General features: G+C 47.5%; 1 protein-coding gene across 1 annotated transcript in view; it reads right to left on the bottom strand.

The window, feature by feature from the left end:
* The window catches only part of TMEM132B (transmembrane protein 132B), a 344,462-nt gene that overhangs the window by 173,056 nt on the left and 143,523 nt on the right, over positions 1 to 27,883 (bottom strand). The gene's annotated exons all lie outside the window — the stretch shown is intronic.

Genomic DNA, 27,883 nt, shown 5'->3' with positions numbered 1-27,883 from the left:
ATGTTCTACGCAGAGACTTGGAAAATGAGAGACAGAAACCTTCCTTAATTCTTCTTTCTAAAGAGAGACTTCCTAAGCGAGGGGGCGTACAGGCAACCTGAGGGTTAAAAAAAAAAAAAAGAAGAAGAAGAAGAAGAAGAAAGAAGGGTAAGCGGCACGAAGAGAGCAGATTTCCGTCTGGGCTATCCAGCGCCACGTCTGACGCAGCCACGGACGCTCAGAGCTGTCTTTCTCAGGCGACGTCTCCCCGCACCTCAGACTCCTGAACTGTGTGTCCTCACTTCCGAAACCGGCTTCAGAGACAGAGAATTATCATACATCTGGAGGAAAAGAAGCCGCAGGTCTTAGAGAGCTGGAGATTTACTTCGCACCTGGCTAACAGCCCCCTGTGGGACGCGAGCCAGGTCGGGACACTGGTGGGCGCACTGTGCCTCCCCGGGCCGTAGCATTTGGTGAGCTGTTCTTAATCTTCACAGACCCAAAAATGCAACCAGGTATTGCTAGATTTAAAAAACAACAACAACAAAAAACACCTCCTCTCTGTCCCTCCTAAAGCTGAGCTGAGCTGAGCATCCTTGCCCACACGGCTCCTTCTCCCGCTCTCCTCGAGCACCTCTGCTGTGCCTAGCCAACTTCTTTCCACCCGCTCCCTCACTGGCTGTTCCCCTAGTCACAGTCTACTCCCCTTGTCTTACGTTCACAGGCATTTTAAATTCCAACAAACCATTACATAGAAAACAAAAATGCAACAAACCTTCATGTAAAGAACCGAAAGGCAAAGGCAAGCGCAATGTACAACTTCGTTCCTCTGCGGTGGACATTCATTTCATTGCGGGCAGGGATACAAAACCCACTTTCAATTCGCCACTCCCCAATTTAAAAGACATCAGTGGCGCTGGTGCTGACCACCCTTGGCCAGATGTTCTTTCTCCTCACCAGCTCGATGACCTCACCGCCTCGCCTTCTCACTAGGGACCCATCTAGACTTGACTCCAACCAAAATCAACAAGTACTCTGATGTATCCTTGTTTGGTTCAGAAAATATGGTCACCACAAACACCAAAATACTAAGGATTTCTCTGTTCCTCCCCTACTAGAACACAGCTTCAGAAGATCAGGAAACCAGACCCTTCCCCGCTAGAGTCTGTGCAAAAACCAGTGCCTGGCAAATGAAAGACACTCAAATATTCGTTGGATTAAGAAATTAATGAATCTCCCACAAGAGAAATTTATATGACACTGACCTGCCTCTCACGAGTTAAATTAAAAATATGGTATTCCTTGGAGACTCATTTAAATCAGTTGCTCATATTTCTGTTCATTGCCAAAACTACCATAAAGTATAGGGAAGTCACAGAATTAAAGCCGTTTCCCCCTGGGAAACTGCAGTCTGACAGTTACAGTAGGTCTGTGCCCAACACAAAGTTCATCAGCTTCTACTGTCGTGTGACCTAGAACACTCTGCTTCCCGGCCACTGAAAAGCCTCCCTCTGGACGGAAGCTCAAGGTGCATCAGCCACCTCCAACAGTAAAATCCATGGGGCAGCCTCCAGGTGCTGAGCCCCTCTGTAGGACGGGAAACAAACCGCCAAGAAGGGGCTCAGCAGAGATGCCCCCAAGAGGCCAGAGTTCAGGCCCAGTCCACTCACCCTGGGCAGGTGAGTCTCCAGAGGCCCCACAGTTGTTATGAGCCCACCAGATGTTATCAGGAAGAAAGAGATAGATAAAATACCAAACTCTCATCTCGCCAGTTTGTTAGCCAAATTTTAAAAATACTGGCAACTCAAAAGGGGCACCGGGGTGGCTCAGTGGGTTAAGCCTCTGCCTTCAGCTTGGGTCATGATCTCAGGGTCCTGGGATCGAGCCCCGCATCGGGCTCTCTGCTCGGTGGAGAGCTTGCTTCCTCCTCTCTCTGCCTGCCTCTTTGCCTACTTGTGATCTCTGTCTCTCAAATAAATAAATAAAATCTTAAAAAAATAAAAATAAAAATACTGGCAACTCCAAAAAAAAAAAAAAAAAGTGGGGGGAGGGGGAGCCCAGGTGGCTCAGTCGATTGAGTGTCTGACTCTTGGTTTCAGCTCAGGTCATGATCTCAGGGAGATCATGATCTCGTGAGACTGAGTGCCACATTGGGGTCCGTGCTGGGCATGAAGCCTACTTGAGATTCTCTCTCCCTTGCCCTCTGCCCCTCCCCCCTCCTCTGAAAAAACAAATAATAAGTAAAAAATAAAATCCTGGCAACTCGTCTCATTTTTCTATATGTCTGAAATTAAATGATAAAAAATCTTTTTTAACAAACAGGAAGCCAGCGCTGTTCTCAGAAGGTGGCAGGCACCCCTCTCCCTAAGGGTGCATGAGAAAATTTTAGGTGGCATGACAGGGACATAATATTAAATAACATTAAGTTGGAAAAGAAGAGCTTCTAATCTTTATCAGCCATTCTGATTGAATAAAGTGGAACACTGCAGTTGAGCACTACCATTTAAACCTCTCCAACACCCTCAAATCTCCCCCTTTAACAAAGAGAACTAATGAGCCTCAAAATCCAGGCACTTTGGAGCCTTCAACTATGCAGACTGATGCTCTAACGCTGGCTTCTGTGTGTAACAGTTGCCTTCTATTTACAGCAATGACACTGGCTTCCCATTTATAGAAGAGAGATAAAGTTTCTGTTGTAGGTGATCGAATTTAGTCAAAATATCAGCTGATTTAAAGAAAATATGAAGTGAACAGTAGCCCTGGTGATGTGTACACATGGACAAATTAGTGAAAACCGGTGATCAAGAGAGAGAGGGCCCACCACTCAGCCCCTGAGGTCACGGCACCCACGGTGAGATGGGTTGAGGTGATAAAGTCATTACTGTTGTAGCTACACGTTTACTCTAATGTGTACTAGGAGAAAGGAAAGCCAGGAAAAGAAGGGACAGATCTTCCACCTTAAGGGAGTGAATTAAAACTTCCTTTTAAGAAAAATGTATTGCCAAAAAAAAAAAAAAAATGTGTATCAGTTGCAATGAAACTAGGAAGGGAAAAGTGGTGTACAGACACTGGGGCTCAGAAATGCCAGGTCTGGGATGACCCAGCCCAGCTTCCAGGGGCGGCCTCTGCCTGCACCAAACCCTGGCAGCTGCACCCCGAGGGTCTTTAAACCATGAATCAAAGAAGCAATTTTCCACCATCAGAGGTGTCCCCATCCAGCTCCGTTCAGCAAAGCAGTTGGTGCCTCAACCTGGAAATTCCACCCCAGGACGGTTTGTTCAACAGCTCAGATGAAAGAAAAAAACACATCTGGAAGAGGAATCAAGCTGCCAAGAAAGAGTTCAGGAGTTTACCTTTAGTTGTCAAAAAACCCTCTGCTGTGGAACACACGCCCCCCCCCCCCACCTCGACCTGCCCACATCTCCCATCTCCACCGCTGGTGGCTCGCAGAACCACTGAGAATGGGAAGCTGCAGACGGAAAGAAGCTTCAAGCAAAGAGAAGGCAAGGGAAACAGATTTTTAAAAAGCAAAACACCCACAACTTTCACAAATTTAGACAGAGCTAGAATAATTTGATGAGGGGTTCAACCCTGAAACACATTTCTAGAACAGTGTTTCTGAGCTGAGAGCTTCATGTAATTTTCTGGCATCCAATTACAATAATCAAATCACCCATCTTCTCTACTCTTCCAAGGGCCTCTTTGGTTACATCTCCGGTGATTTATTGGCTTTATGATTAAGGAACTGAGAGTCAGAGAAGTAAAGGGACCCAAGTAAGGTTCTAAAGCGCCAGGACCAGAAGCCAGACATCCAACTGCCATGTGTCCTTTCTTCCCATCACCCTGTGTCATGGTTCAGTAGCAAGTGCAGCAAAGCCTCTCCTACATGTTCTGGCACAAAACTTCCTGTTCAGAGTTGTTCAGTGTCTTGGGACTATCTCTTGGAATAAAGAAGATAAAACCAGAGGATCTCAATGAGAAAGACAGAGATGCTATCTGACTGCACTGAGAAACCACAATGGTTGTAGAAGAAAGGATGAGCCCTAGCCTACTTGTGTCTGTGCTTTAGGCGTCTAAAAATATTGGGTGTACGGTGGAAATTATTTATATTTAATATAAAATCATGTGATAATAACCTAAAAAATCAAATGCTCAAGGAAAGATGGCATTAGAGTTCTTTGTTTGCACACAACAGAAACCCACTCTGGTCAGCATATGAGAAAGGGATTTATAGGAGAGATCCTGGGCATCTCATAGAAAGGAGGGGAATGTTGGAAACCCAACACCAGCAAGGGGGTCAAGATCCAGGGCAGGCGACTAGCAGGACTCCCACAGAGACCACCTGATCGGCATCACCGGACCCCACTCCCAAGCCTCCACTTCAGCTGGCACCACGCAGCCCAGGTTCCTGGGATCTGTCATAATTGCACTTCCCACTGGTCCCCTGAAAGGACGTACTTCCACAGCAGAGGCATACCACCTGTGCAGCAGCCAGCAAGAGGATCCTGCCTGTGTGCCCAACTCAGTCCCTGTGTGAACTATGCAAGTGGATGCACACACACAAGAACAGTAGCAGGCACATGAGAAACCACTCCCCATCACCACTCCGGAACCATCCAATTTCAGCACTGCTGTGGTGGACAGTTCCCCAAGCCTTGACCCATGGTTGCACCAAAGCACTCTGGCTTCTCTGCTGTTTTTTCTGTCTTACCTGCCCGGAGGCAACCCTTAACCACCTGGGATGCTGGTTAGTAGGTAAATGCTCCAGCTGCCTCGTCTTCCAGTGGAACAGTTCTGGGACACCTTCTCCACACTTCTGGGGGAAGCCCCAGTGGACCAAGCCCCAAGGACTCATCAGTGCCCTTTTAACAGCCTCTCCTCCTTCCCGGACTCTCTACCCCAACCCTCACACTTCTGCTTTCTGGCATCACCTCCCTAAACTACCCATGCCCCAAATCCTTGTCTCGGGGTCTGCTTTGGGCCCACGTGCACTTCCTGTACATACTTGTGCACCGTGCAGTGTCTTGCAGGGGATGATGGGGCCTTGGACCCCCAACAGGTTGGAACTTGTAGGAATGCACCCATCCTGGGTTCCAGCTTTCTGTACCACAGCATTCTTTCCTTCCAAACTGAACATAAATCCTCAATCAGGAAGATGGGATCCAACCAGTAGTTCAAAGGCTCTGCATTTAATGTGGAATTATAACCCAAAAAGCCCCCATGTCACAAAACCCCAAATCCCACATGCCTCCCCCCTGCACTGGCAGCAACTAGGGGGCATCTTTGTTTCATTCACGACGGCAAGTAGTCTCTGGAGCCAGGAAGGCTCACTGACCGTGGTGAGTAATATCTCGGTGGTCACGCTCACAGTCTACTTCCCTTCTGTAATCAGGACTCTGCTCACAACAAAGCCATCCTCCACCTCCAGTTTCTTAAGTAACTGATTAAGGGACTGTATTTGTTTCCAGCTGCTGCTGCAACCAAAGGACCAAGAATTTAGTGTCTTCAAGCGACACGAATGTCTCGTCATTCTGGATGTCAGAAACCCAAAATGGGCTAAAAGCAAGATGTCACTGGAGCTGCCTTCCTTCTAAAAATAGGGATTTCAACCAACCTTCCTTGTTTCACTGTCCATGCTTTTCCCATGAGACCACACAGCTTCCTGGAATGAGGGGCAAACTGAAGGAACGGATCAGCCGCGTCCACAGGTTTTAAGTCCCATCAGCCTCCTGACCACAACACCAACAACCCTCACGGCTGGGCCACCCAGCACTCCGTACTCCATGTTGCCCTTTCTGACAGATCTGGAAAGCCTTCTGCCCTCCTATTCTCATACCCTCATTCATCTCCCCTTTACCAGCCAAGATCAAGGGACATCTCTTTTCCAGCCTCTCTAAACCCCCACGTTTCAAAACATTCCCGCAATACCCACTGCATCAAGCTTTGCTCTCATCATCATTCATCTGTTTGCATTTTTGCAGACCATCCCCAAAAGAATCTTTAAGGTCTTCGCAGGTGAACACCCCATCCAAGACTCCTTGCTAACCGAGTAAGTGCCCAGTAAATGGCTGTTGATTGACACCCACAGCAAAGAGCAAGTGTTACAGGCATATGCCTAGGAGGGGCTCCTTAAAGAAAATGCTGTCTCTGCCTTCACTGGGGCGTCTGTCCATCCCAGCGAAGGTCCCATGAGAATGTCCACCATGCCCCATGCGATACAGCAGGGCCTGCAGAGGTGGAAAAGAATTATAGTAATAAGGAAAAGCATCATGATGAAAGCTATGTGCCACGCCCCGACACACATACATATAAATCTGTATATCCCTCACAAGCGTGCTCGGAAGTAGCTGCTTCGTTCTCCTCATTTTACAGAAGGGAAAGTAAGTGCACATGAGACGTGACCTCACTAAGCTGCCCTACCCAACCACTGCCCCAGCTCCACGGTTCTCTCTCAGTTTAACCCAGCGACTGAGTTCTCCTGACCTCTGACCTGGGCTCCCACCCAGGGTTTCCCTTTGGTTTGGCTGCTCCCGGACCTGCAGAATAAGTCCCTCTCAGACCAGCCCACCTGGGAGAACCCTCTGCATTTTATACCCTGGGAGGTAGCTCTCTTTGGCCTAAAGTAGACACGCCCTCAAGCAGCACAACCACCTGCTCCCACCTGCATACCTGCACAGGTGCGTGCCCCCGTGGTACACAGCAGGCAAAGGGGACGTGAGTGCACAGTGGCACTTGGAATGACAGGCTGCTGGCCCCACCTGCAGCGAGTGGCACTCAGCGGCTCTGGATGTGGACCAGGATGTGAATTTTAACAGCCTGCCACCAGAGACCCCCAGGGTGCACTCGGTGAAACTGGAGAGAGACCTGGGGTCCCTGGGAAGCAGGTCAGTCCAGTTATTCTTCCTTCCCCACAGCAGAATAGACATTTATTTTACATGAATTTTGCTTCCAGAGCGTTCTGACACCTGCACATCATGCACAGGTGTGCCCGTGGGCGTCAGCTCAGCTCGCTGGAGGCTGTGCAGGTCCCTGCGTGGACCACTCGGCTTCCTGGTGGCATGACAGATGTCCTGAAGCAGCCCCAGCTCTCAGGGGAGGGAGGGGACAAACTTGCCCTCTTTGAACACCTCCCTCAACCTGGGTGACTCACGCCTGCAGGGGACTCCCTCTAGACTCACCACATAGCCTCCAGGAGAGGAGAGAAAGAGAGAGGGGGCTGGAACAGGGGAGGTCAGACAGCCCCTCCAGGCAGCTGCTGGGCGAAGGATGCGCGCTTCCTAGTCAACCATCCCCAGATGCTCCCAAAGAGAGGAGCCCAAGAGCCTCACTGAAGCTGGGGCACCTGCCCCCGCCGAGCTTCCCCCGTCCGCGGGCGTCACCGTTCCACGCCATACTCTCTTGCTTTATCCTGGGGACCATCTGTATTATTACTTACTTCCCGTTTTCTTTTAAATCTGCTCCCTGGGTTCACACAAATTTATCCAGGGGGGAAGTAATAGATCAGCACTTTAAATGAAAAAGGCAATATCACTTTCCATAAAGATAAGAAATCCCTAAAATAAGTACAATAAAAACACAACGTTATTAAATTCTAGCCAGATGCAGCCGCATGCCAAAGGCTCCCAGCCTGGGGCGTGGGCTTGCACTGCTCAGCATGAAAACAAACTCACAAACAAGCGTCAGAGGATGCAAGAGACACTGGGCGTCACACACAGACAGACGGTCTCCTTGACATAACCAGGACAGACGAGGACGCAGCAGGCATCAACTCCCACTGGGTAATTCAGTGTTGCCCACACAACTGTCTCTGGCGCTGGGACACCTCACACTCATCTTGGGCATCGCCGGACACGATTCTTCCCCGGCACGAGTGGTTCCCGAGGCACAAGGTGCAGGCTGATGTTAGGTGGTACGTAATATGAGTTGAAAGGCAAAAGTCACTCTAGACCTTAGAAACTTCTGGAGGAAGGAAACTCAGAACTCACGGGAACACGGAAGGTGATTTGATTCATGCGCAGCTCTCACCACAGCGAGCCTGCCACTTTCTCTGGACCCCAATCACGTTGCTATGGAAACAGGAAGCGGTGGCAAGGCCAACTTTGTAAACGGGCGTGACGGAGTGTGATGCACGCTCCTTAAGGAGAGCCACTGGCTGCACCGTGAACCGCTCCCTCTGCGACCCCAGGACACTGACAGCTGCCCTCCTGAGCCCTGATATCATTTCTCCATGTCAGCTGAGTTTCTTTCAGAGTGAAAAGCAAAGAGGTGTTCCTCCATCCCATGACTAGCTATAATTAACTCCAAAAATATTTGTCCCTTGGCAATGCAACAGTCTCTGTACAGTCACCCGGGGAGCCACTAAATGACAGATTGGCACTGGATTCTGAGAGCTAATAATGCCACCAGGCGTGGACACTTCTTTTCCCAGGAAAACTCAGCCCCCGGCTCCTAGCCTTTGAGTGACTGTTGTATATTTAAATGAGCCCGTCCACTGTGATCACAGGTGAGATCTGGAGTCGGAGACTGAGTTTCTTACAGAAAGCAATGAGCTAGATTATTCATATGCATATACACTCAGAGTTGGCTTTTTTTTTTTATCTTAGCTCAAATATTATAGTACATTGTGTGCTATCCTCTTGCAGTCCAATTTCTGACACAATTTCCATAATCGCAAAATTTACATACAGATGGCAAATAAATAAAACCTTCCTGCCGCTTGGTCTGTGGTTCTTATGGTCAGCAAATCCTATTAGGGGCTTTATTAACCTGCTCAGTGATGGAAATGTTATATCTGATCTTATGGATTTCAGCTGTGCCATCCAGCCCCGCTACAAAATGAAATTTAACTCTCAACATTTTTCTGCAACACGAAACCACCAAAACTGAGGGGTTGTTGGTCTGTGTGCAGCATTGGAAATATCCCCTCTTCCTCATTTCTCATTCAAGCCACAAATGGTCTCCTTTTCTTCTCCAGTCTCTTTAAAAGCACATAATTGCAATTAGCTAGTGAGCACCAAGGGGTACGAGATTGCGAAGCAGGAGTAAAGGCTCCTAGACATGCAAGGAAGAAAGAGAAGCCTTGCCGGTAGAGGTGGGAGGGTATGCAGGGGAAGGTGCATTTGGAGGGCTTGGCTGAACCCCCAGAGAAGCCCCTGAGGAGGTTTCCTTCCACGTGTCTGCCTAGTTCAAGTTGAACTCTGGCAGGAAACTCCAGGGACTAATTGCTAGTTAAAACGGCCCCCTTCTGAATCTGAACAAGGAAAGCAACGTGTTTGTGGGTGAGCTGAGTGAGGTCTGCACGTCTCTGCAAGCTCTCCTGGGAATCTGAAGAACACCAGAGAATTCCCTGTGGCCCAGGAGAACTGAAGTGGAAAAGTCCCCTCAGATATAGGAAAGAGGAGGCTCCAGGGAGAGGACTTGAGTAAGAAGATGCTGCTAACACCTCTCCCTTTGCTCTGACACTGTTCTCCAAACCCAAAGGCCAGAGCATGATCCTTGGGGATCACACATCTGCCAAGCGGTAGCCCCCCAAAATCAATACATTCTAAAGATAAAGTCCTGGGTTCCCGTTAGTCTCACATGAAAAACGAAACTGAACGGGAAGCAAAGGCTGGAGGAAAGGACCCGGCGTAGGGAGGGCAAGAGACCTGTGCGTCACCAGCTGACTGTATTGAGCTGTCCCACTCCAGGCCATCGTAGGGCGTCGCATGAGCGCGCCGGGGCTGCAGGCATAAAAGGCCACGCGCTGGGCGGCTTGAACAGCAGCTGTTTGTGTCCCCACAGCCCTGGAGCCTGGAAGGCCAAGATCAAGGTGCCTGCAGGGTTGGTTTCCTCTTCTCTCAGCCTGTCAACAGCCACCTGCTGTGTCCCTACATAGATTTCTTCCTTCTTGCAGAGACACCAGTTGTACTGGATTAGGGCCCATGCTAGTGACTTCATTTTACCTGTTAAAGACGTTGTTTGCAAGGGTTGGGGGGGTGGGGGCAGCGGCAGTTAAGAATTCAACATACAGGGGCGCCTAGGTGGTTCAGTGGGTTGGGCCGCTGCCTTCGGCTCGGGTCATGGTCTCAGGGTCCTGGGATCGGGTCCTGCATGGGGCTCTCTGCTCGGCGGGGAGCCTGCTTCCCTCTCTCTCTCTCTGCCTGCCTCTCCGTCTACTTGTGATTTCTCTCTGTCAAATAAATAAATAAATAAATAGAATTCAACATACAGATTTGGGAGGAGACACAATTCAGGCCCATAACAGGCATTAACCCACATGAGTGAACTGCTGTATCCAGGATGCTTCAAGATGTGTTTGGTCCCCCGTTTACTGACTTCCAACCGACAGCCCAGGCACAGTTCTTAGCACGGGAGACATGTGTCCCTGCCTGCATGGAGCTGAGTGTGGGGGAACCAGAAAGTAAATAAGCAAATGAATAAATAGCTTAGTTGATTTCAGGCAGTGATGACCGCCATGAAGAGTGCAGCAGGCTAACAGAAGAGAGGTGAGCATCCGGAACCATGTAGGGATGGTCAGGAAGGCCTCTCAGAATGGGGCTATTCCGGGTATAAAGTGAAATGGTGAGGAGGGGCCAGCCCTGCCCAAGATGGGAGTGAACTTGGTGGTTCCCAGGAACTGAGAGAAGGTGTACGCTGTTGGAAAAAGCTGAGCAGAGAGGCGCGTGGTGGGAGACGAGGTAGGACAGGCAGGCTAGGGCCTTACAAACATCCAGCTGGGCCTTCTCCTCTTGTCCCCTGCTCCCTTCGGTTGCGCTCAGTTGCCGCACATTTGCAACAACAGAGGGGTCTTTGACCTCCACCTCTCTTTCTATTTCTAACCCAACCGGAATTTCCAAATACTGCATGTAAAGTATCCCCAATTACGATCCTGACCAATGCAAACTAGACATCTTCATTTCTACACCTTCCCTCTGGAAAAACATCTCCAAACACTGATCCTGACATCCCAACTCCAAGGGCAGGCAGAAAGCCCCTTTGGCTAAACCCAACAGGGCACAAGAACTGGGAAAGATTCTGATTTCCCATTTAGAGGGAAACTGCCAATGGATTTATTAAAGAGCCAGTGCAACTATGTTGCCGTAAGTGAGGAAAAATCATTACTTGGGGCCCTGGAGGTAAATGGCAACTTTTCTTATTCTGGATTTCAAATTTAATTCAACTCAAGGGATACCTCATGTGTTCTAACAGGCTGAAAGTCCTGGCTGGAGACAGAGACTGCCAAATCAGCAGTCCCTGTGTTTAGAAGCTCATAATCAAACAGACTGACACAAATTCAGTTAATTGTAATGTGCTGGGTTAAACGATGGACCAGAAGTTTGAATAAAATACTGCAAGCACAAAGAAGCATGAGTACTGAGTTTCTTGCAAGATTTTCTATAGATTTAGACCACCCAGAAAGAAAGGAATGCAATTAAAAATTATGCCTAACCTTACCATTATAGATTAGAGGTCACACCATTACACAATACACGGTCTTCCTCCTGAATTTATGAAATCTATCTAAAGGTGAGTGACAGTCAATCTCAACATGATGGAGGTAGAGATGGGCTCTTCTTTTAAAAGATCCAACAAGAGGGCACCTGGTGGCGCAGTCGGTTAAGCGTCGGACTCCTGGTTTCGGCTCAGGTTGTGATCTCAGGGTCATGAGAATGAGCTCCATATCAGCCCCTGTGCTCAACAGAGATAGGGGGCTTCTGCTTAAAGATTCTCTCTCCTTCCTTCTGCCCTCCCCCTGCTTGCTCTCTCTCTAAAATGAATAAATCTTTAATAAATAAATAAATAAATAGATAAATAAATAAATAAAGGAGCCAACAGAGAGATGTATAGGACACTGCACTCTGATTGGCAATCCTGTGACCGGCACCATACAAAACCCCACCAATCAGAATGAGAGGACATAAAGCGTAGCTTGAGTCTCTGATTAGTACCACCCTTTGGGATTCCTCCAAAATTATTTACTGCCCCAGTCATTGGCAGACAACTACAAAATGCTAGAAGAGAAAAGCACACCAGCCCCACATTAATTACTGGGAGCGGATCTACTGTGTACAGAATTACTCATTCTTTCTCTTTTAAGTAAACTTCTCTACCACTCTCGTAAAAAGTAAGGTGGCTGCCTGATGGTGTCTTGGAAATTGACAAGGTACACGGAAGAGATTTTTCAGGCCCCTGGAAGTCAGTCCCACATTACCACCAGGACTTGGAGCTCCCCTCGGCTTCGGCAGAAAGAATCCCCCTGACACCCCAGACCCCCAGTTTACACTCTACCCTGCCCTCCTCTTCCCAGTCAAATGCTGGGAATGATGCTAGAAGATACTGCCCTCCCTGCACGCATCACACCTGTGTGGCAGACAATACCCATCCTTCATTGCTTCCTTATCAAGAAACCTGATTTGGGGTGAGGGAAATGACTATATGCCCAGTTAAACACCTACAATTCCCTAGTCATGCTGGACGGGCTTGATGGTGAGAGTCATTCTGGCCACCCAGCATTGGCCAAAAGATGTTGTTTGATACTTCTGGGAAGGCTCCTTAAAGAGGAGCAAACTCAGGCCTACATGATTATCCCCCACGCCCCTTCTTCCTTCTTTCTCCATGAAATGTAGACGTGATGACCACACCTGTGGCAGCCATCTTGTGGCAATGAGGTAAAGGTCAAGAGAATCATACAATCGTTGATGCCCTGACATCCTTGATCCGTCATCATCCACCTACGCACATTCCTGCCTTTCCCCAAATCGATCCCTGTCTTGAGGGTAAGAACACTGTTCTTCGGCATGTCTTCCTGTAGCTGACCTGAATCCCTAACTACTATACCTTAGAGATCACTCGCCCTTTGTGATATCATGACTTAGAGTAAGAAATACATACTTGGGGGAGTAAAGAAATATACATTTGGCCTTGGTCCCCATTTCTGTCACAGAACTCCTAAAACCCGTGAGAATGGTTATCTTGGTAATTCATAACAAGCCCCTTTCAAACATACCTGAGCGTATGTTAATGAGGTGACTTTAGGATGGGAGCTGGTTACCAGGGAAAACAACACGTGATGAGAAGGTTGGAACTTTCAGTCCCACCCCCATCGTCCAGGAAGGGGAGAGAAGCTAGAGACTGAGTTCAATCACAAATGGCCAATGATTTAATCAATCGTGCCTGTGTAATGAAATCTCCACAAAAACCCAAAAGGATGGGGTTTGGAATGCTTCCAGGTTGCTGAGCCAGAATGCATCTACTTGCCTCCATACTGGGCCTCAAACCCCATGAGGACAGAAACTCCTTTGTTCAAGACCTTGTCCTACATATGTATCTCTTCATCTGGCTGTTGATTGGTATCCCTTAATACCCTTTGCAAAGAACCAGGCATCTAGTGAGTAAACTGATTTCCTGAATTCTGTGAGCCACTCTGGCAAATGAGTCAAACCCATGGAGAGAACTGTGGGAACCTATGGTTTACAGCCAATTGGCCAAAAAGCACAGGCGACCACCTGGACTCACGAATGACATCTGAAGTGGGGAAGGACCGTCTTGCGGGACCGAGCCCTTAGCGTGTAGGATCTGATAACACTCTCTCTGGGTGGAGAGTGTCAGAATTGAGTTGACCTGTAGGACTCCAGCTACTGTAGGAGAGTTGCTTGTTTTTTGGGGGAACTCCCCCACCCCACCAACACACACACACACACACACACACACAGGAACCAGGTTCAGAATTTTTAGCCAGTTTGGAGAAGGAGTGGGGAGCAGAGAGGAGTGTGGTAAACAAGAGACTGTGGGCCCCATGAGCCGAGCAGCCAGTTGGCTCCAGAAGAACTGCTTGGCGTGGGAAAAACCCCACGCATTGTAACTGGAGTCAGAACTATACCCCCAAAACCCTTCAATCTGGCTTTTATCGACACGAATCCACTGAACATCTTATTAAAGTCACCAGTGGCCTCCACGTGTAAAGCACAAAGGATCAGGCACTTCTTGCCTGACCACCCAGCAGCGTCCAACTCTATTATATCCCACCCTTCTTTCCTGTCACTTTCTCTTGGTTTGTGATTATCACGTTCCCCTGGTTTTCCTGCTCCTTCCCTGGTGGTTCTTCTGAAGGCTCACCTTTATCACTTTTTCTCATGATCTTTTTCTCAGAAAATCTCATCCTTCCCAAGGCTTCAATTTTTAGGGTCAAACTAAATATGTCTCCAGGAAAGACATCAATTTTGAGCCTCAGACCCACATACCTAACTGGCCTTCCCACCTTTCCATCAAAATGTCCCAAAGGCACCTCAATCTCAATGTCCCAGATTGGAATGATGACTCTGCTCCATACCCATATTGTCCTGCCAGGAAAACAGAGCAACTCTTTATAACTCAGTGGAGGGAGTTTAAGGAGAATTGGTTATATATGGCAGGGAAGTAAGAACCCACCTGGCAATGGTGAAGCAGCCCATGCTTAGCAACAGCAAGAAGCCACTCTATCCCCTATGCTAGAGATAGAGGGAGGGAGTGGTATTACCTAAAATCCCAGAACTGTGGCCAACATTGGGGAATCCTGGCAGGGTCGACTGGAAAAGAGCATGTGTCCTACAGGAGGTGAAGCCACAGGGGAATAGCTGCCTCTGCCAGAGTCATATCAGGAAGAAGAAAAGAAGGAATATAATTACTCTGGTTTCTCTACTCCTGCCCACCCTGTGATCTCTCACTACTGCCTCCACGGGACAAAGCCATTCAATAAAAGGAAATCGTAACTCCATGCAAATGTAAATTAACAAATGATAAATTGGAAGTTTGATGATGAATGAGATGTTTCTAAAATGATAGTAAGTCCCCCACAAAACCTTATTAATTACAAACAGCAAAACAGTATATTCACAGTGGAAAGGACTGGCGGGTGCTACCTTAATTAGGTGAACGGTGAACATCAACAGCAACGGAGCAAATTAAAATCAGGCACCATCTAATAGAATGCAGTGAGAGCACAGCATCACATCCGTGGCATGTGTGCAAAAGATGCAGAACCTGAATCTAATCATGAGGAAACATCAGACAAATCCAAACTGAGCAACATTCTACAAATTAACTGGAATCCTAAAAGTGTCAAAACATAATATATATCCATACAATATATATAATAATAGCACAAAGGAAGGTGAGAATGACATAATACCACTCCATAGTAACTATATTTTACCCAGAGTAATAAGATGTCATCTCCAATTAGATCGTGATAAGGTTAAAGATGCATTTAAATCCCTATAACAACCACTTAAAATGCAAAGAGATATAGCTTTTAAAAACCCCAACAGATTAATTAAAATGGAATAATAAAATACATTTGATGAACACAGGAAAATCAAGAAAGAAGGAAGAGAAGGGAAGAAACAAGGTGAGACAAATAAACCTAAATCCAATCCTATCAGTAATAACATTAAATATAAAGAGGTTACACCTACTTCAGGTAATGACTGAGGAAGATCCCACTCACCTGCAAATAGCAGTTTCCAGCCCTAGGTATAATGTAAAAAGCAGCTAACCTGAAGGCACTAGAGAGAGAAAAGAAACGGGCAGACGTGGTGGAGAGTACCCACTTACAAAAGGAGGACAACTCTAAGAAAGGATTGCTCAGGGCGCCTGGGTGGCTCAGTGGGTTAAGCCGCTGCCTTGGCTCAGGTCATGATCTCAGGGTCCTGGGATGAAGTCCCGCATCGGGCTCTCTGCTCAGCAGGCAGCCTGCTTCCTCCTCTCTCTCTCTGCCTGCCTCTCTGCCTACATGTAATCTCTCTCTGTCAAATAAATAAATAAAATCTTTAAAAAGAAAAAAAGAAAGGATTGCTTAATTTTTGTTGCATTTAGCCTGGAAGATAGTACGGTCATCCTTGTGGCAGGCAGGAGAAGCACAAATCATAGAAGGGACACAGGAGGGGTGTTTTGGCAAGGGGAGGGACTGCTAGGGGAGCAGGGGGAGCACAGAACTAAGTCCAGAGTAGCTGAGGCAGCTAAAGAGAGATAAGGCAATCATGGAAAGGCAAGTGCAGGAGAGGGCATGCCCAAATTATACCTGCCAATATCTCTTGCTGAATCCTGAAGACTGTCTGTATATGCAGATCAGCCTCAAAGTATCTGAGTAAAGACATAAGATCTATTCTGAAACTGGAGTTGTGACCCAAGAGAGTTTCAGTTCCAGTCCATCCAAATTGTCTGCTGGACAAAAGAGACATCACTCAGCGGAGAATAACAAAATCCAAAGTCTCCACGATATGACATTCCCGATAGCCAAGATACAATACAAGACTGTTCAAAATTTGAAGATTTCAAAAAATAAGTCTCATTCAAGAGTGAAAAGACCATCAACTGAGACCAACTCTGGGATCACCTAGATGTTAGAATGGCCAGAAAAGGATTTTAAAACTGATCTGTAACTATCCTCAGTGATGTAAAAGAAAATGTGCTCTCAGTGAAAAGCCAAGAAATCACAGGAGAGAAATAAAAGTTATAGTAAAAGAACAAAACTAAAAATCTGGAGCTAAAGAGTATAATACCTATAATAAAATTTCACGGGATAAACTTAATAGGCAAATAGAGATGACAAAGGAAAGATTCAGTAAACTTGAAGATAAGTCAGTAAAAGTTATCCAGTGTAAAAAGAGCAAGAATAAAAATAGGGGGGAAAAAATGAAGACAGCCACAGAGAACTGTTACAAATAGCAAATGATCTAAATGATGTCCTAAAATTGACCTGATGAGGAGCAAGAAAGTGAGACAGAAAAATATTTTTTAATATATAATTTACCAAAAGTGGATGAAAGACCTAACTGTACAAATTCAAGTACACAACAAACCCAGGGCAAGATGAACATGAAAAAGCCATGCTTCTGCACATCATAGTCAAACCATTGGAAGGCGAAGAAAACAAGCAAAGTGGCAAAAGAAAATCAACACATTACCTACAGGTGAACAATTCCATTAAATGTCTGTATTCTCGCTAGCAACTATGGAAACCAAAAGAGAATAGAACCACATCTTTAAGGTGTTAAAAGGGAAAAAAAACCCTTTTCAATCTGGAATTCCATAAACAGCAAAGAAACACTTCCAGAAGGAGGATAATATAAAGACATTTTCATATAGAAGAAAACAAAGGGAATTCCTTGCCAACAAATATGCACGCCAAAAATATTGCCAAGAGAAATCCTTCATGCTGCAGAAAAGTGGCACCGAATGAAGACGGAGACCCCTAGAAAGGAATGAAGAGCATCAGAAATGGCAAAAGTCTGGATGAATACAAAAAACCATTTCCTTTTTCTTCTTAATTCCCTTTTAATACATAAAACTACTTAAGCCAAAATTATAATATTGTCTTCTAGGGATTTTAAAATGTCTACATAACTACATAAAATAACTAGCATAAAAGGAGTGGTTGAATGGACCTACTATCTACATTTAGTAGAATGTGAAAAGTTAAGTGTGTTTATTGCAATCCCTGAAGCAACCACTGAAAATTCAAGAAAGTGCAGCTACAAAGCCTACAGAAAAGTTAAACTTGTATTCTTTAAAACATTCATATACCCAAATAGCACAAAAGAAAGAACAGAGAAACAACAAACAGAAAAAACAAACAGGAAACAATAAAATAGTGACACCCAAGTCTAACCACATCAGTAATTACATTAAATATTAATGGATTAATCTCTAACTAAAAGACCAGCATTGCCAAAATAGATAAAAATACAGGACACAAGTATATTCCATCTACAAGAGACACACTTTTGAAGTATAAAGACAAAGATAGGTAAATTTGGTAAGGCTGCAGGATACACTCACTATCTAAAAGTCAGCTAGCTGTATTTGTACACGCTAGCAGTGAAAAATTAGAGAAATGAAAATAAAATCAGCAACTTCACTTAAAATGTCATTAAAAAACCAAAATACTGAAGAATACAATTAACAAAAACATGCAAGGCCTGTACACTAAAAACTACAAAGTATTTCTGAAGAACATTCAAGATGTAAATAGACGGAGAAAGCAGCCCTGTTTGTGTATTGAAAGACTCGATATTGTTACGATGGCAAATCTCCATAATTTGATCTATATGTTAATCCCATGAATATTGAATCCTGGCTAATGATGTGCACACTGAACTACTTAAGGGAAAGTGAATGAATATCTGTGGTTCACTTTCAACAGCATCAAAAACTAAGATGGGGGTGCCTGGGTGGCTCAGTGGTTAAGCCTCTGCCTTCGGCTCAGGTCATGATCCCAGGGTCTGGAATCGAGCCCTGAATCAGGCTCTCTGCTCAGCAGGGGGCCTGCTTCCTCCTCTCTCTCTGCCTGCCTCTCTGCCTACTTGTGATCTCTGTCTATCAAATAAATAAATAAAACATTTAAAAAAAAAAAAAACCTAAGATGGATTTTTGGATGGAAAGATAAATAGTAAGGCAAGAACAGTAAAATACTAAAATATTAATGGCAGAATCTCAATGGAGGGCATGAGAATGTTCACTGTAAATTTCTTTCCTCTTTTCCCTATGGGTGAAATTTCTCATAATAAAATGCTGGGAAAATTATAAATATGATATAATCCCAACATCTAAATGACTATGGAGGATAATAAAATGAGCACTGTCCTACCAACAGGATTAACAAAAGAGTATCAGATATGGCCTAAGTTCCCTGGATGCCTTCAGCCCGCCTCCCCTGATGCTGGAGGTCATGATGCCCGTGCAGGTTTCATGCCACGGGCTACATGTGGGCGCACTGACGCACAACCAACAGAATCGGCTCGCATGTTCTGAACCGTGCCCTGCCGCAGGTACGAGCCGACACTTTGCTTTGTTCTTCCCCTTGGCCGTAGATTGTAGAGATGCATCCAACAAATGTGCCATGAAGTCCTTCCTTGTATGAAGACTTAGCTATTTACTCATCCATTCTCTCCGCTGGATGTTTCAGCAAAACCATCTCAAGGTGTCGCCTCTCTGAGCAGAGGACAGCCACCAGGCACCCAGATTCTGGGAATGGAAAGACCCGGGTTCAAATCCTGACACTGTGGCTTTGCAGGCTTGAGCAAGTCACGAATCTTTCTGAGGCTCAGTGGGAGAGGAGTAAGACTAGTTATCTTGTCCTTTCTCTCTTTGCCCTGTCTAGTCTCTGGCCAATGCCTAACATTGGTCAAACAAAACCAGATGATAGACACACACACACACACACACACACACACACACACACACAGAAACACTCATCCAATGATGTTTGGGCTGCCAGGCTGGTAGTGATGCACCAGACACATCGCTGGATGCTGTGGAGCCAGGCCCTGCAAACATTTCAATCAGAGAAATGGCCCCCAGGAACAAGGAAACCCTAAGCACAGGAAAGAGGAAAGACAGGAAAGAGAGCTGTGAGTCTGGATGCCACGGTCAGGCACAGTCATGCACCAGCCACCCTGCAAAAAAACATCTGCAACAAAGAAGCAGCTACTGTTACTGTTGGTACTCCACTCTGCACACAGGCAGGAGGACACCCTGAAGAACAGAGGGCTCAGAAGCACTACTGGTTTCCCTTATGTGTGTGAGAACCCTGAAGATAATTATTCCGACCTCCTAACCTGGACCCCACCATGACTTCCAGGGTCAAATCGATACAACATCAAAGAGTAGCTTGGCCCAAGCCAAGCATTCACTAAATTTCAGCCACCAGCAAAATCTAAGCATACTCCAATTTTCCAAAATTTGGACCTGATAGAAAGCTCTCTGCACACATCGAAACCCCCTTTTGTAGCCAGAATCCTCCAACCTCTGAAATTGACACCCATTCCTGCCGACCTCTGTCAGGGCGCCCAGACTCCGTCAGCTCTCGCAGGCAAGAGGGAGTCTGGGAGGGAAAACGAAGCAGAGGTGGAGCTTAGCGTCGTGCACTAACTAATGCAAACGGGCTCACTAAATGCAGAGAACAACATTGGAACTAGCTGAACACACTGCACAAGTCATGGTTTGTTTGAAAATTGATGTTTGTTTGAAAAATAGTCACCCTCCTTCCTGTCTAAGCACGGCTGAAATCTTAGCTCTAAGCCCTAGATGTGATCTAGGCTTCAGGATTGCAGACATCAGAGCACCTGTGTCTATGCACAGATTCCTCAAGGGAAATCTGACTTTTAGTCAGGGAAAAAATTAATAAAGCCTGGATTTGGGGTACCATCTGAGTAACATTTCGCTGAACAGGCCGCGGTTTGTTTCAGTGTGAAGGCAAGCACTGAGATTATGAGCGTTTGAAACAGGGGACCAGGAGATGGGTATGGGTGTTGCAGGAGGCAGGCCGGGTTGGAGTCCTGGCTTTGTCGCTTTCTGGCAATGGGACCCTTGGGCAGGTGACCTCGTGCTTCTGAGCCTCTTCCTTGATCCCCAAGTAGTGGAAACAGGTAAGTTCCAGAGCTGTCATGAGGATGAGCAAGACAACACACACAGAATCCAGTGGGAAGCCTGGCACACGACAGGAGCTCGTTAGGCGGACATGGTGGGCTTCGGGTTCCCCACAGTGTGTACTGGAGGGAGCTTCCAGAAACCACTTAGATGCTGCTGACAGGGGCACCAAGCATTACAAACAAAACTGCAGTCAAGTGCCTTCCTGCATGATCCTGTTTTTTCTTCACAGGAGCTCTTACCAGTTTTATTATATGAGAGGAAGGCAAAGCTCAGAGAGGTGAAGTAATTCGTACAAGGTCACACAGCCAGTAAGGGGGAGCTGAAATCTGACCGATACCCTAATTTTAACTACTTGGAAAACTTGCCTCCCCGGCGTGTCCTGGGAGCACCGCATCCTTTGGTCATTCTGTCCTACTCACATACATATATCTTCTTTGTTTTCCTTTAACTGGTCAAAAGCTGCTCGTCCTCTGCAGCCTCCTTCTCTGGGAAGCCGGCCCTGGTTAAGCCCCATGGACTACACTGGTTTTTCCTTTCTGGTGTCACTTCCTGCCCATACCGCTTCCTCAAGGACTTACTCTGTACCTCGTGTTTCTAGGTAATGCTCCCAAGTCAAAATGCCAGTCCCCTCAAAGCCTTCTAGATGCACAGAGAGCCCAGACAATCTTCCTTAATTCCAGAACCCGGCAGAAAAAATCTAATGACTTCTTCGGAGACTAACTGCTCCTGGCTTACTTCTTCATATATATTCAAATAAGAAGTGATCATGAAGAACCAGGACTCTTCTGTAATATTCATTTCTAATTGATTTTTTAAAAATTACCACATTCAGGGCATCTGGCTGGCTCAGTCGGCAGAACGTGTGACTCTTCATCTTGGAGGCACAAGCTGAGCCCCATGCTGGGCACAGAGCTTACTTACAAAATAAATGAATAAACAGACACATTTTTACAAAAATCACCCCACTCTAGGCAAGAAGCATTGATGGACACTGAGATTTATAAGTGAAAATATAATGTAAGGAAGAATATTTGCACAGTCTCACAGTATCTTCCCAGATGTTATGATTCCTAACTACAAGGGCGGGAAAGCAAGTTTCCAGTGAAGAAACTGGAAAAAAACACCAACTTCAGCCAAGTGACCAACATCAGCCTCACTGGCAATAGGACACAGCGATGTCACATACCTCCACTAGGACACACCAAGGACACAGCCCTTCTTAGGCTTTCCTGCCAGATATGTACATCTTCAACCTAAATCGTGAGGAAGTCTAAGGCAAACCCAAGCTGAGGAACACTTTCAAAAACAACTGGTCAGGGGGTGCCTGGGTGGTCAGGTCATGGTCTCAGGGTCCTGGGATCGAGCCCCGCATCGGGCTCTCTGCCCTGCAGGGAGCCTGCTTTCTCCTCTCTCTCTGCCTGTCTCTCTGCCTACTTGTGATCTCTCTCTCTGTCAGATAAATAAATAAAAATCTTTAAAAATAAAAATAAAAAATTAACTGGCCAGCATGCTTTGAAAGCATCAAGGTCATGAAAGAGAACCCAAAAAAAAAAAAAAAAAAAAAAAAGACCAGGGAGCAGAATTCAGCCAACTAAGGTGCTATGAACTGTCTATGCCATGTGGGGCCCTGCACTGGGTCCTGGAGCAGAAAAGGACATGATGGGAGCAACCAGAAGTTATTAATAATGCCTGAAGGTTGGTTAATAATTTATACCAATGTTAATTTCCTGGTTCAGAAATTCCTGCTGTGATTGTGTATGATGTTACCATTAGGGGAGACTACAATTTTTGTGACCTTTCCCTAAGTCTAAAATTATTCCGAAACAAAAGGTTTTAAAAATAAATGAAATAAAATTTAAATATACTGCATTCTGTTTGTTTCCATCACGGCACTTAGCACAGGTTTCAATTATGTATGATTTTGCTCATTTGCTTGTTTATTATCTCCCTCCACCGAGAATGTGAACTTGAATTTGAACTTGAGGGAGTGTGAGCCCACTCTCTGCAGCATGTGCTCCAGCCCCTTGCAAAGAGAGGCCAGGCTGCAGATGGAGGAAACCCACTCAGAACTTAGGACTTAGGACTGTCTTCTCACTGTTAATTGATTTTTATCATACTGTTTCATCTGAACAGGTTATACTGGTTTCTATTTAAGGTGGCAAATGTCAGCTTTCTTTTTTCAATGTATTTTTATACATTTTGTGAAAGTGAATTGATCTGAAGAAAAATAGTAAATAAAAAGTGCAAGAAGAGGGTGCCTGGGTGGCTCAGTTGCTTAAGCATCGGCCTTCAGCTCAGGTCATGGTCTCAGTGTTCTGGGGAGCAGGAGGCGTTGAGCCTCACGTGGGGCTCCTGGATCTACAGAGCCTTCTTGTCTCTCTTCTCCCCCACCCCCCACAGCTCATGCTCACTCTCTCTCATTCTCTCTGTCTCAAATAAGTCTTTTTTTTTTTTAAATGCAAGAAGGCACAAGGCTATGACTTGACTTATCAAGGGATGAGATGGTGGTAGTTAATGTGACAAAAAGATCCCGAAGATGGTGTGTGAATTACTGAAGTTCAGGACATAGTGACATAGCCCATGTAGAATTAGAAATGATGAATCTGTTCTCACATTATAGGCAAAAGGACACTCTGGCCAGAATTGGAGCCTCAAAGTGTCCCAACCTTAAATACTTACCAAACTGTTATTTACATGCATCATGAATTCACACAATCCTGATAACTTATATACTCTTTGTCAAAGAACAATGCCTTGGAATACCTCCAAACTCATTCATTCATCCAACAAATGTTTCCTAAGCACTCACTCCGTGCCAGGCACTGTTCTAGAGCCTTAGGACACATCAAAGAAGACAAAATTCCCTGCCTCACAGACCTCACATTCTAGCAGGAAGAGGTGAACCACTAATACTGATATATCACATCACAGACAAAAGTGGTATGTTCAGAAATCAGGGCAGGGCGGGGGTAGTGGAACAGGAGTCCGGTGTTGAATGGAGAGGAGGCTGGGTCCTTTCGCACACTGGTCACTGTTGGTGATGGAGTGAGTGGGGGAGTTGTGACAGACAAGCTCAAGGAAATGACAGAAGCAGACCATGCAGGGCCTGCGGGCCAGTGGAAGGACTCTGGCTTTAGCTCAAAAAGAGGCTTCAAGGGGAAAGGAAGGAGGTCGGGAGGCTCTTGTAGGTGTCCCACCGAGAGAGAACCCTGGCTTATACCTGGGGTCATAACAATGGCGGTTTTATTCTGGATGTTATTAGAAAGGAAGAGCCCCAGTGTCTGCTGTTGTTCATATGTAGGGTGTCAGAGAATGGGAAGAGCCAGTCACATTTTTTAGGTGTTTGGCCTGAGCAACCAGAATGACGGCACCAAATGAAGTAGAACGAGGCACCCGGGTGGCTCAGTCGGTTAAGGGTCCAACTGTTTTGGCTCAGGTCATGATCCCAGGGTTGTGAGATCGAGTCCATGCTGGACATGGAACGTGCTTAAGATTCTCTCTCTCTCTCTCTCCCTCTCTCTCGCCACCTCTGCCCCATCCCTCTCTAAAAAGGAAGGAAGAAAGGAAAGGAATGGAAAGGGAAAGAGAAAGGTGAATGGAGAGAGAGAGGAAGGGAAGAAGGAAGGAATGAAGAATCATCTGAGCACAAAGGTGACGCTTCATAGTCACTTAATGCATACAGTGTCCCAGCTGCAGGTTAACAGGTAAACGATGGCACAGAAAGATTAAGTAACTTTCCCAAGATCACACAGTTGGTATGTGGCAGAGCCAGGATTCGAACACTGGCAGATTGGCTCCAGCGTCCGTGATCTTAACTCCTGGGCTCCACTGCTTAACAGGATGGGAGGTCGGCCAGAGCGGCTCTCTGTGTGAGCTGAGAGTTATTTTAAAAGATTTTTATTTATTTATTTGACAGACAGAGATCACAAGTAGGCAGAGAGGCAGGCAGTGGGGGGTGGGGGGGAGCAGTCTCCCCGCTGAGCAGGGAGCCCAATGTGGGGCTCGATCCCAGGACCCTGGGATCATGATCTGAGCTGAAGGCAGAGGCTTTAACCCACTGAGCCACCCAAGTGCCCGGGGAAACTTATTTTAATAAATCAGACATAACGTTTTCCAGGAGCTCTTTAAGCCTCACATCACAGCAGTGTGGAGAATTGGAGCAGAGAAAATTTCATAGTATCTAAACTTTCTTGGAAGTGTAACAAAGATCTACCTGAGTCTAGCCCAGCATGGCCTTGCCAGCAGCCCTCAATCCCTCCAAACCACTTTACTAGCCCTTTGCCAAAAGGGTTTTCAGTGCATGGTCAGATTTAGATACTAATATTTAACAGAAACTATTTAGGTATTAGAGAATAATCAACTCAACTTTGTTCAAATTGGCCTCAATACAATATGCAGTCTGAAATAGCAAAGTGACATGTGAAAACACACACATCTGTCCCCTTTCTATACATCTTTAGCTCTGAAATTCGATCTCAGCAAATCTCGTGCACACTCACGCTTTGATCCAGGGCTCCACATCTGAGCCAGAATGAAATGTCACATTTCATTCATGAAAGACATGATTAAAACAGACAATCAGTTATGTTGGGAAACCACACATTTCCCTAGGCTGAAAAACGGTGTTTTATTTTAAGAGATGGTATATACAAATGGACAATAGCCAGACCACAGGTAATAATAAAACTCCGACACACCACCTTGTAGCAGTCAGGACAAAGAGCCAGACCATGGCCTCTGCAGTTGTCAGCCCAGAAAGGTCTGAAGTTGGCACAGGACTGCCTGTGTCCCTTGTTATCGCCTCTGCTTCCAGCTCAGGGCCAAGCAGGAAAAGTCATCACATAAGATACTCACTCCTTGTTAACCTGCCTCTGGCCTCTGCATGCCAGCAACCTCTGACCCAAGCAGACCTGAGCCTTCCCTGCTTTCCACTAAGCTTCCCCCACTCCAGCTTTGCCCTTGAGTCTCCGCCAGATGCAAGTGATGGTGACTGACTTCCTTGGGCGTAGCCTCTGTGTGTACTCATTCGGGTGACCCCCAATTTCCGTGCATTTCTCTCTGGCCATGAAATGAAGCGAGCTATAAGGAGCAATCCTGTCTAGGAAAGCACGAAGATGAGCAACTGCAGGCTGGCGCGGAAAAGTTCAGTAGGTGGAGGCTTATCCCCATCTAGACGTGCCGAACAACCGAGAAGAGTGGTTTCAAGGGGCAGCTCCTGACGCAGGAACGCAGACCCGGGCCCCAAAACCAGTGCCTCCCCACCCTACGACTTCAGCAAGCAACCCTAACCTTTCCACGTCTGCTTCCACACCCACAGAACCAACATGAGGAACACTTCGTTTGGTGCCCCGCGTCTAAATAAAGGGTTTACGCCCTCAAGCATCCACCCACGACATGATCTGAGTCGTGAGACTGAGCCCGGGGCTGAGCCGGGGGCCCCCTTAAGGGTCTCGCCCTCTGCCCCTCCCCCACCCCCTGCTCATGCCCACTCTCTAAAACGATTAAATAAATAAACACACAAAAAAGTAAACCTGCATTAATAGTATCAACCCATACATCACAGCGCCCTAAGGCATCAGCGATAGTAAACAGCCGCCTCACTTCGCCCCTCCGTGAGCCTGGCCCTCGCCTGCCCTAATTCCCTAAATGATGCCGTGGCAACCAACGGGGCAGCCTCACTGCCTGGGACGCCGGCGCTGGTCGTCCGGACCCCCCGACACGCGCGGGGACGCGGCGGTGACCCCCGCCTTCGGGAGGAGACCCCAGCCCCTCCCTTGAGCACCGCATCCCCCTTTTCTCCAACAGTAGGTCGGGAGCCTCGCAAGACGAGCGCCCGCAGGAGCCGGAGGATGACCCGAGGGGGAGCGGAAGGCCGGTGTGCGACACCGCGGATGTCTGGGGGTGGCGGGAAACTGCGCAGGGCGCAACGCATCTTTCACCACAGCCCACCCCAAGGTTAGAGCGTGGCCGCGCGCTCCAATCTACACGGCAATGCCAAATGCGCTAACACGCATGCGCGCGCGCACACGCACCGCCCCCGGACGCGCGCACACGCACGAAACCCCACGTGTGCTCGCGTCCCTCCCCACGTATGTGCACGCGCACACCCCCTGCGCACGCGCGCACATGCACGCACCCACCCCACGCATGCGCGCGCCCCCTCCCAAGCGTACGCGCGCATGCGGCCTGGATTTCACTATGGCGGACAGTGCAGACTCTAGGCCAGATGCTTGTCCTCCGGGGCAGCACCGAGGCTCCACAACTGCTGCTGAAACAAAGGTGGGCGGACATTCCTCGGGTTGACCCGCCTCCTCGTGGTCCCTCTCCATCTCCTGCCCCGCAGCATCAGAGCCCAAGTGGGAGCGGAAAGGCCCAGGAGACTCTCCCCAGGAGGACGCCCTGAGCGCGCTGAAACCAAGAAGCCCCGTGGCTGCTGCTTCCTTCTCCTTCCCTGGTGCTGACAGTCCGTGCTTGACCTCCCCGGGCCGAGTCCGAGCGAGAGCCCACTTCAGCTCTCACATCAGCTTCCGCGGGACGGAACCGGACTCGGGGGGGGACACCGCGGGGCCTCTCCAGTCCCATGTGGGGGCCTCTTCCAGCCTCCCGGGCCTCCCCCTCCCTAAAATAGGCCCCACGCCCTGGCACGGCTGCTGGGCGCGCGCAGCCTGGGTGCCGCAGCTGCCCCTCCTGTCCTCCAGCCAGGAAAGGGGCTGCGAGAATGAAGGGCCCCTAGAGCCTTCCCAGGGCCGGACCGCCTGCGTGCACAACCCCCGCTCCCGAGCTGTGCGGCCTTGGGCAAGCTCCGGAACCGCTCTGTGCCTCAGAAAAATAAGGACAATAGTAGTACTCCCCTCCTCGGGCTGTTCATTGCTGGGACTCAGTGACTTCCTGCATGTGAACAACTTTGAAACGTGGCCTGGACCATTCTCCGTCTTCGGTGAAAGTTAGCTAGTACCATTTAGACCATTTCCCTGGCCCCAAACGCCTTTTCCAACCAGGCTGCAGCACTTCCCTGACCACCAGACCGTCTGTTCTCCCTTTCCCCAAACTTCTCACCCTGCAATGTTCTCTCTACACCAAGGGTGGTGAGTAAGTTAAGTGTCAACCACGCCATCGCACAGGGACATGTAGGGGCTGCCAGGAGTCCTGAACTCAATGCTATAACTGATTAACGATGTCTGCCATGGCACAGGGAGTGCTAGAGCACTGCAGTCGATTAACGATGTCTGCCATGGCAGAGGGACAGCTGAAGCGGTGCAGTAGATTAATAATGTCTGTCCATGCAGAAGGCAGGCTCAGTGGTATGAGTGCAGAATCCATACTTTTGCCATTCTTGGTCTAGAGCAAGCATCTGGTGCTGCCTTCTATGGAAGGAATCTGCAGAGCAAGAACAGGGCTTTGGACCACCCCAACCCCACCACTAGAGTGATTAGCACAGAGCTGGGTCCAAACTGAGTTCTGGCTCAGTTATCACCAAAACTAACTCCAGAGGCTTCAAAGGGGAACTGGGCTT

This window comes from Mustela erminea, chromosome 13, assembly GCF_009829155.1.
Source record: "Mustela erminea isolate mMusErm1 chromosome 13, mMusErm1.Pri, whole genome shotgun sequence".
Classification (NCBI taxonomy): Eukaryota; Metazoa; Chordata; class Mammalia; order Carnivora; family Mustelidae; genus Mustela; species Mustela erminea.
Note: the sequence above shows the minus strand (reverse complement) of the source record. Positions and strands in the feature narration are given on the sequence as shown.